Source organism: Chrysochloris asiatica, unplaced genomic scaffold (genome assembly GCF_000296735.1).
Source record: "Chrysochloris asiatica unplaced genomic scaffold, ChrAsi1.0 scaffold00006, whole genome shotgun sequence".
Taxonomy (NCBI): Eukaryota; Metazoa; Chordata; class Mammalia; order Afrosoricida; family Chrysochloridae; genus Chrysochloris; species Chrysochloris asiatica.
The window spans coordinates 4,877,405-4,887,958 of NW_006408524.1; the positions used below are offsets into that span (position 1 = coordinate 4,877,405).

Here is a 10,554-nt window from a genome sequence, read left to right on the forward strand (position 1 = left end):
ACAACTCTTCATAGTATTCTGTTATTATCCTTTTGATTTCCTTTGGTTCCATTGTGACATTGCCCATGTGGTTTCTAAAGTGTGTTATTTGTGTCTTCTCCATCTTTTCTTTTGTTAGGTTTGACAATGGTTTGTCAATTTTATTAATCCTTTCAAAGAACCAGCTTCTTTTCCTGTTGATTCTTTCTATAGTTTGCTGTTTTCTAGCTCATTTATTTCTGCTCTAATCTTTATTATTTATTTTCTTTTGGTGGCTGTAACTTCCCTCTGTTGGTCTGTTTCTAATTGTTTTAGATGCTGTGTTAATGTGTTAAGTTTGGTTCTTTCTTCTTTTTGGATGTGTGCATTTATTGCAACAAATTGTCCTCTCAGCACGACTTTTGCCATGTCCCAAAGATTTTGGTATGTTATGTGTTTGTTCTCATTTGTTTCTAGGAACTTTCTGAATTCACATTTAATTTCTTCTATTATCCAGTTGCACTTCAGCAGGGTGTTATTCAGTTTCCATGTGTTTGACTTTATTGCCTTGGTCTTCTTATTGTTGATTTCTAATTTTATGGCATTGTGGTATGAAAAGATGCTTTGTGGTATATTGATGTTTGGAGGCTTGCTTTGTGACCTAACACATGGTCAATTCTGGAGAATGATCCATGTGCACTAAAAATTAATGTATACTGTGCTGTTGTTGGATTGAATGCTCTGTACACGTCTATGAGCTCAAGTTGGTTGTTTGTGCTGTTTAGTTTTTCTGTAGCTTTGTTGAGTTTCTTTCTGGTTGTTCTATCGCTTTTTGATAGTGGTGTATTAAAATCCCCCACTATAATTGTCTATTTATCTATTTCTTTCTTCAGTTCTAACAGGATTTGCTTTATATATCTTGGTGCTCTTTCATTTGGAGCATAGATGTTAATTATGGTTATGTCATCTTGATCAATTGACTCTTTATTCATGAGATAGTGTACTTCTTTATCTCTTATGGTGATTTTTGCTTTAAAGTTTATTTTATCAGAGATTAGTATTGCCATTCCTGCTTGTTTTTTATTGCTATTAGCTTGGTATATATTTTTCAATCCTTTAGTTTTAGTCCGTTTTTGTCTTTGTGTGTAAAACGTGTCTCTTGCAGAAAGCATATTGAAGGGTCTTGTTTTCTTATCCATTCAGCAACTCTCTGTCTCTTCACTGGTACATTTAATCCATTGACATTCAGAGTAATTATCTATGTTGTTTTGTTGTTGTTAATTGCCATCGAGTCGGTACCGACCCTGTACAGTGTTTCCAACGCTGTAAATCTTTATGGGAGCAGAAAGCCTCATCTTGCTCCCGCGGAGCCACTAGTAGTTTCGAACTGCTGACCTTAAGGTTCACAGCCCAATTCATAACCACTATGCTACTAACTGCTCTGATTATGTTAATTTTTTGTGGTGCTGTTTGTTCCTTTGTTCTGCATGCCTTCTTGTGTTGTGTTCATGTTTTTTGTGCTATTTCTTGTTGGTTTCTTCTTTGTTTTAATGTTTCCTTGTTCTGCTTGGATCTTCATTTTCATGGTAAGTTGTGAAGTATTAATTTTCTTTGGGGTTACTCTATAGTCTGTTAAGTTTTCCCTGCGTTTAAGACAGTTTATTGTATCCTGCCATCTACTTGACCACCTCACCACCTGGATCTCTGTTCCTATATTTTTCCCTTCTTTGACATTGTTAATATTTTGATCTTTGGTTAGCCTCACAGGTCCTCTGAATTCATTGCTGTAAGTTTGTTCCATTCTGAACTCTGCTATCCATTGACTGAGTTCCAGGTGGTGTTGCCATGTCTGTCAATCTCTGGTTGTTGTCTGTTCTTGCTGGTTTTCATTCCAAAGAACTCCCTTTAGGATGTTTTGAAGTGCTGGAGAGGCTTTAACAAAATCTTTTAGCTTCTGTTTATCCTAGAATGTTTTAATTGCACCATCGCATTTATTTGACAGTTTTGATGGATAGATGATTCTTGGTTGGCAGTTTTTTTTCCTTTCAGGGTTTTATATATGTCTCCCCATTGCCTTCTTGCCTGCATGGTTTCTGCTGAGAAGTCAGAGCTTAATCTGATTTGCTTACCTTTGTAGGTAACACTTCTCTTTTATCTGGCTGCTTTTAGGAGTCTCTCCCTGTATTTGATTTTAGAGAACTTGATTATGATATGTCTCAGTGATTTTCTTTTGGGGCCTATCCTTCCTGGGGTTCATTCAGCTTCTTGAATGTTTATCTTCTCATCCTTCAAGATGTAAGGAAAATTTTCTTCCAGAAGCTCTTCAACTATCTTTTCTGTAGACTTCTGTGATTCTTCCTGTGTTGGAATGCCAATAATTCCTAAGTTATTCCTCTTCATGTTATCCAGCATGAATCTTAGACTCTCTTCAGATTTTTCAATCCTTTTTTCTGCTTGCTTTTCTATCTTAACAGTATTGAGAGATTTGTCTTCCAGATCACTGGTTCTGGCTTCCATTTCTTCCATTCTGTTCCTCTGCCTTTTCAGTGTATTGTCCATTTCTGAGATTTTATTATTAATTATCTGGACTTCTTTTTGCAGGTTTTGAATTGTTTCCAATGCTGTATCTATCTTGTTTGATTGCTCCTGTAGCACTTTCCTGACTTCCTACTTATTTTCCTCCATCCCTTTTTGGAGCATTTTAATTTGTTTCCATATTATTCTTCTGAATTCTTTCTCAGGCAGATTCAGAGCCTGCTCTTCTACTGTAAAGTCTATGTCTGTTTCCAACTCATTTGTCTCAGTTACTTTTTTCTGTTTTTGGACATGTGTTGATATCTTTCATTGTGTTTTCTTGGACATTTTCAACAGTTATGTGAGTTTTTAATGCTTCAAAACGTTGCTTTGTTGTTAAGCTTGCTGAGCATCTTCTGGTGGATATGATCTGGAGATAGACTTCCCTTTTCATGTGTAATGCCTAGCAGCTGGTTTTGGCTCTTGTCCAGATGGTGGGGTTTTACAGGGTATGCTTGTAGCTTGGCTATATGGGCACAATTGCTGCCTCTTTTTGGGTAAGGTAGGGGGAGAAAGCTCCAACCCCTGGGAGAAGAGTGAGGCCAAAAGGACCAAAGACAGAAACAATATAAAAGCAAACAGAGAAACCACCAATCAAAAACAAAAATAAATTTGTGTTTGACACTGTCCACTGGCTTTTGCTGTGCAAAGGGTCCTGCCTAGGTAAATTTTGGGGCTGGTTCCCAGGGTCAAAATGTAAGAAAAAGCCTGCGGGTTTCTTATCTATGCCATTGGAAAACTGTGGGTGCAATGCTGGACCCTTTTGAGGGTGTGCTCCCACCCACCTGAAAACATCTGGGCTGTGCAATAAGGGCGCAGTTGGGGTGAAGAGGCGAGATACGTGAAAAATGAAAAGTGAAAGATGAAAAATCGGTCACACCTCTCCCTTCAGACGAGCTGTTCCAGGGCTTCTAGCACTAGGTCGCTGCCTTTGCTTGGCTGTGGCCCCGCCCTCCGGCCTGAGGATTTCTGGCTGCAGGCCTCTTCAGCTGGATTGATTCAGAAATCACTGTATTTTGCTTCCACAAGCAGATTTCTTCTCAATGGGGACAGGAACCTGTCACCCAGAACCTTAAACAAGATTCAAAGCTCTGCACTTTTTCTGCAGACTGCTCTTTCTCTGCCTTTTTTTAGGTTTTGGCAGATGAGTTTTCACTGACTGTCTCTGCTTTCCCCCTGCCCCCAAACCAGAAGTCCCTGCCCATTCTTTTAAGAGGCAGTAGTACTACAGTGGGCTGTATCTTGAGTTACCTGCTGAGATACTAGAGGGTGTGACTCAAGTCACCACTCTCACCAGAGTCATTTCCCTTATACACTTACTACAACCCCCACCTAGGTCTTTAAGCTATGTATTCTCTGCATTCAATATATATGAGTACTTGGGCAAACTTATCTTTCCTCCTGTGCATCTTACATCTGTCTCATCATCATCTGATGTCTGGTACCTGAACCCATAACCTATTGTCTGACCTAATTTGCCAGTTTCCACAGACTTGTAATCTAGTAACCTGTTGTCTCACCTGCCAATTTGTCAAAGCCTTGCATTCTCATGAGTTAGGAGAAGCTTCCTGTCTGAAGCCTGACCCACAGGGTTGGGACTTGCTAGTTGCCACAACCATGAATCATTTACTTGGTGGGTTTGTTCTGTGAAATGTTTCAGTGAATTATAGAATGCAAAGATGGGAGGGAGACCACCGAGGGAGGAGAAATAGCTGATCCTCCTCTCTCAGAGATGATGGAGTGATACAGTAGTTTGGAAAAGTTGGACATTCGGGACATCTTTAACGTCCACCTTGTATGAACCAGCTTTGTACTGATCCTTATCAAAGAAATTATTCATTTTTGAAGTAATGTTAATTGTCAGACATGCTTGAATAGAGGAAATGACAGTCATTCATATTTTTTTTAAATTTATCATCATAAACATTTACTACTTGCATGAGGAGCCACAGATAATTTTATTGCCTATGTATATCCTGGTGTGGTGCTGTGGGTTAATGCGCTGAACTGCAAAGTCAGTTTTAACCACAATGTTGGCAGTTCAAGCTCACCAGTAGCCCCTGGGAACCAACTCGACAGCACTTAACAAGAACAAATATATATATATACATATATATATGAAGCTCTGGTAGCGTAGTGGTTACGAATCGGGCTGCGAACCTTAAGGTCAGCGGTTCGAAACTACCAGCTGCTCCGCGGGAGAAAGATGAGGCTTTCTACTCCCGTAAAGATTTACACCCTTGGAAACCCTGTACAGGGTCGCTATGGGTCGGAACCGACTCGATGGCACTTAACAACAACAACAAAATTGTTGTTGTGTGCCACTGAGCCAGTTCTGACTCATAGCAGCCCTGTATAGGGTCTTCAAGAGCAAATGGTAGGTTTGAACTGCCAAACTTCAGATAATCAGTCCCATGCTTATTCTACAATGCCACACCCTATACCGTGTTAGTAATAGTAATATTAACCTTATCTTGTAAATTTAGTGTGTGTTAAGCACTGTACTAGTCAGGCATCTATTGCATATGTATACAATATATGTATTATCTTATATAACTTAATCTTAATAATCTAAATATAAATTACTATTATTATCATCTTTGCTTTACAGATTAGAAAACTGAATTGCAGAGCTGGAGTCGAACCAAGACAAACCATTTTCATAACCACAACTCTGAAAATACCAGTAAACACAGAAGTATGATTCTAAGCCCTCAAGGTAGTATAACTATTTATTTATGAAGAAATCATCAGTAAATATTTGTTGGATGTCAGAGTGAGGTAGGCAGGCAAATGAACTAATCTCTGTTTTGTTCCAGAAACAAAAACTGGTTTTTATCTTTAAGAATAGCATTACAATAGTCAACTCTCACAATTAGTTGAAAATTTGAAATCATGCTAGAGACAATAAAAGGGTATTTAGGTTCAAGCTTGGAACAAAATAATAAATTGAAGATAGTTGTGATGACTTGAAAAAGTTGTAAGATTAACAGATGATCAAAAAGGCGAAGATCTACCACTGGACCCAGATCTCCAGCCCAGAGATACGGCACATAAAAGAATAAATAGCAAACTGGTTTATGCAGTTACTGCGGCATTCTGAGCCATGAAACATATCAAAACAAAACAAACACAAAATGAATGCAGCTATCAGAAGAGAGAGGTATGGTGATATCTGAATCATATGAGGGAAAACAAAGAAGGTATTGATCCAACTTGAAGATACTACAATAACTCATGAGCAGCCACAGGTTCTGGATTTGGGATATGGAATAAAGGGTCAATGCACAAGACCTTTCTAAAATGTTGAAGAGCAAAGATGTCAGCTTGAGGACTAAGGTGCGCCTGACCCAAGCCATGGTACTTGCAATAACCTCATATGCATGCAAAAGCTGGACAGTGAATAAAGAAGACCATAGAAGAATTAATGCATTTGAGTTATGGGATTGGAGGAGAATATTGAAAGTGCCATGGGCTGCCAAAAGAACCAACAGATCTGTGTTGAAAGAAGTGTAGCCAGAGTGCTCCTTGGAGGCCAGGATGGCCAAACTTCGTCTCTCATACTTTGGACATATTGTCAGGAGGGACCAGTCGCTGGAGAAGGATCTCATGTTTGGTAAGGTGAAGGGTCAGAGAAAAAGAGGAAGACCTTACAGGACTTAGCAGTGTTTCGTACTATTGTGCATAGGATCGCTATGAGTTGGTACCGACTCAATGGCACCTAACAACAACAAAGAAGCTCAGATGGATCTATATATACACTCTTTCATTATATTTAAAGAAAAGACAAAAACTGGACTTTACTACGGATAAGCACTGAACAGCAAGTTTATTTTAATAGCAAGGTCAGCTGTTCAAACTCACCAATCATTTGTCGGAAAACCTATACAGGGTTACTATGAGTCAGAACCAACTCAACGTCACTTAACAACAGCAACATAGTGCACTAACCAGAGTTAAATTTAAATTAGTGGCTCTGTAGGGTAAGCACTGGATTGGAAACCACAAGATCAATGGTTCAAGCCCACCAGCCACTCTGCAGAAGAAAGATGAGATTTTCTACTCCCACAAGAGTTACAGCCTTCGATGACTGTGGAGGTTGCATACTGTGGATTCAATTCCAACTCATAGAGGCCCTGTATCAGCTTTTCAAAGCTATAAATCATTATAGGAAGAGAAAGCCTCATCTTTGTCCCATGGAAGTGGCTGCTAGATTAGAACTGCTGATCTTGCAGTTAGCACCCCAACTCGTAGCCCACCATGCTACCAGGTCTCCTTCAGAAACCTCATACAGGGTCTCTATGATTGGAACCGACTCAATGGCATTTAACATTAACAACAACAAATATAAGCAAAAAGTCACATAGTTGGAAAGATGTGCACCATGTTCAAAAAGATAAAATAATGGCATTCTGTATGTCATATCTGATTTCAAACATTCAGCAATTGATTTGAGTGTGAATTCTACACTGATACGTACAAGACAGACACAATCTCTGAGCTCATGAACCTCTCAGTCAGTAGGGGAGATACACATTAACCAAATCAGCATACTGAGAACAGTTTAGCTATATATAAATATAATGAAAAGTATCAAGAAGAAGTGGTTGGTATTAGGTGCCATCAAGTCAGATCCAACTCTCCATTACAACAGAACAAACCACTGCCGGGTCTACCCCATCCTTACAATTGTTCCTATGTTTGGGCCCATTGTTGCGGCTACTGGGTCAATTCTTATCATTGAAGTTCTTCCTCTTTTATACTGACCCTCTATTTGACCAAGCATGATAACCTTCTCCAAAGACTGGCCCTTCTGGATAACATATCCAAGGTACACAAGACAGTCTTGCCATTCATGCTTCCAAGGGGAATTCTGGCTGCACTTCTTCCAACATAGATTTTTTTTTCATACTTCTTGTAGTGCATGGCATATTTAATATGTTTCTTCAATACCTTAATTTAAAGTCATTTGTTATTTTTCGGAATCAGGCATGATGTTGTATGATATGTATTGAACTGCTAACTGCAAGATCTGTGGTTCAAACCCACCAGCCACTCCTCAGAAACCTATATAGGGCTTCTATGAGAAGCAACTGACTTGACAGCACTTAACAACAACTATTTTTTGATATTCTTTATTCATTACCAAGCTTCTACATGCATATGTGATTATTGAAAAATACCATGTCATGGTTCAGACATACCTTAGACCTCAAACTGACATCTTTAATTTTTAACATTTTAAAAAGATCCTTTGCAGTCCTGGAATGGTGCTGCAAGTTAATGCATTGGACTTCAAGTTCAGTTTTAACTGCCAGGTCGACAGTTCAAGCTCACCAGCCGCTCCTCGGAAACCCTATACAGGGTCACTATGAGTCAGAACTGACTCTAAGGCACTTAACAACTACAACAAAAAGAGTTCTTTTGGAGCAGGCTCGTTCCTGCCCCCGGCACCCCGGGTCCGGCCTGGTCCGCTGTGGGGGTCGGGCTCCAGAGGTCCGAGCGAGGGAGGGGTAGAGCAGCGCCTCCGCGAGGCCTGGCCCCTGTGCGCCCACCGGGCACTCCCCGCGCCCTCGTGCCAGCCTTTGTTGTGAAGGGTCCCAGGCAATGCGGCCAACATGGTGGAGAAATGAGCCATCAGACTGCTACAGCATTGCCTACTGGTACTTTAAAGTGTACACCATCCCAGAGGGTGCCTGCCCTGACAAGCACAACCGCCTCCAACAATGAGTTGGCAAGTCTTTCTGAGAGTCCAGTCTGCTTTGATTATGTATTACCACCCATTCTTCAATGTCAGAGTGGCCATCTTGTTTGTAGCAACTGTCGTCCAAAGCTTACATGTTCTCCAACTTGTTGGGGGCCCATTGGGATCCATTCGCAACTTGGCTATGGAGAAAGTGGCCAACTCAGTACTGTTCCCTTGTAAATATGCCTCATCTGGATGGGAAATAACTCTGCCACACACAGAAAAAGCAGACCACGAAGAGCTCTGTGAGCTTAGGCCTTATTCCTGTCCGTGCCCTGGTGTTTCCTGTAAATGGCAAGGCTCTTTGGATGCTGTAATGCCCCATCTGATGCATCAGCACAAGTCCATTACAACCCTACAGGGAGAGGATATCGTTTTCCTTGCTACAGACATTAACCTTCCTGGTACTGTTGTCTGGGTGATAATGCAGTCCTGTTTTGGCTTTCACTTCATGTTGGTTTTGGAGAAACGGGAAAAAATACTATGGTCACCAGCAGTTTTTCGCAATTATACAGCTGATAGGAACACGCAAGCAAGCTGAAAATTTTGCTTATCGACTTGAGCTAAATGGTCATGGGCGGCGATTGACTTGGGAAGCGACTCCTCGATCTATTCATAAGGGAATTGCAACAACCATTATGAACAGTGACTGCTTAGTCTTTGACACCAGCATTGCACAGCTTTTTGCAGAAAATGGCAATTTAGGAATCAATGTAACTATTTCCATGTGTTGAAATGGCAATCAAACATTTTCTGGCCAGTGTTTAAAATTGTTGCATTCAGTTTCACGGAGAATAAGGCACCCATCAGCTTGCCAACCTGAAACGGGTAGGTGGAAGCTAGACACATGAAGGTAAATAAAAGGAAAGCTGTTAATACAGGAAACAGTTGCATGTAGTAACACTAATATATTTAAAAATAAGTCAACAGTAAGCCACTGGGGGGGGAGGATATATATATATATATATACTCCCCAAAATGGGCATCTTTTGCATAAGAAAGTTGATTCTGCAGGAAGCATTGTAAAATAATTCTGAATTTGTGTTTGTTGTAGATGGATTGTACTGTTGAAAATGTTTTTTTTGTTTTGTTTTGTTTTTGATGTGTGTGCATGCATGTGTGTATGTTTGTTTGTTTTCCCTCCCTCTTTAACTGACAAGCCATGTGGAGTGGTCTTGAACCACTGCTTTCCGAGCCCTTTGTGAGTCACTACATAGTGCTGCTGGGGGTTTTTTATGTGTGCGTCTGTGTGTTAATTTTTATTAATTCTAGTTTTTCATTAAATAAATTTTACTTTCTTTTCTGTAATTCAGGCTTTTCCTCACTTTTTTGTACCTTTTTAAAGTTAGTGTCTTTTGACAGACATAATTGTTTATGGTGAAGTTTATACCTACGTATTTGATGTTTTCTTTCCCCCCATTAATCAGTTCATTAGAAATATTTTAAATTCCACTATTTTGTGAAAATGATAATTCCAGAAAAGTAACATCGGAAGAATTATCAAAAGCTATTTAAACCTTCAAATTTATTGTGTGAAAGGTTAGGGAATAAATTTTGATTTTTTAAAAAAGTACTGAATTAAAAAAAAAAATCAAGTCTTTTTTTTTTTTTTCCTTTGACAAATATCTTGGATAAATCACATGTTAAAATTTTGTTCTTGTATTTATTGGTTTTGCAGAAGAAGACATTGTCTCACACAGTATTTGTAATTAAAAGCAAATTGTTTGTTTAGAAAAAGATAGTTTGCAAAAAAAATGTTTTTTGTCTTTTATAATTCTCATTAAAAGACTATCTGGCAAATTAAAAAAAAAAAAAAAAAGAGTTCTTTTACCAGTGGATTTGCAACTGTTGTTATGTGCCATCAAGTCGGTTCTAATCCACAATGACCCTGTATAGGGTTTCCGAGGAGTGGCTGGTGAGCTTGAACCACTGACCTGTGGTTCAAGCTGACTTTGCAGTCCAGCGCGTTAACCCACATCACTGCATCATTTGATTTCCTGATTTTGCTTCCATAGACATTGATTGTGGATCCAAGTAAAATGAAATCCTTGACAATTTCAATCTTTTTTCTACTTATCATGATGTTGCTTAATGTTTAAATTATAAAGAGTTTTGCTTTCTTTATTCTGACCTATGATTCATATTAAAGGCTGGAGTATATATATTATCTTTATTAGTAAGTACTTCAAGTCCACTTCACTTTCAGCAAGCAAGTTTATGTCATCTACATATCCCAGGTTGTTAAAGAGTCTTCTTCTAGTCCTGATGCCATATTC

General features: G+C 39.2%; 1 pseudogene; it reads left to right on the forward strand.

The window, feature by feature from the left end:
• Positions 1-8,161: 8,161 nt before the first annotated feature.
• LOC102836991 lies at positions 8,162-9,012 on the forward strand (annotated as a pseudogene).
• The last annotated feature ends 1,542 nt before the right edge of the window (positions 9,013-10,554 follow it).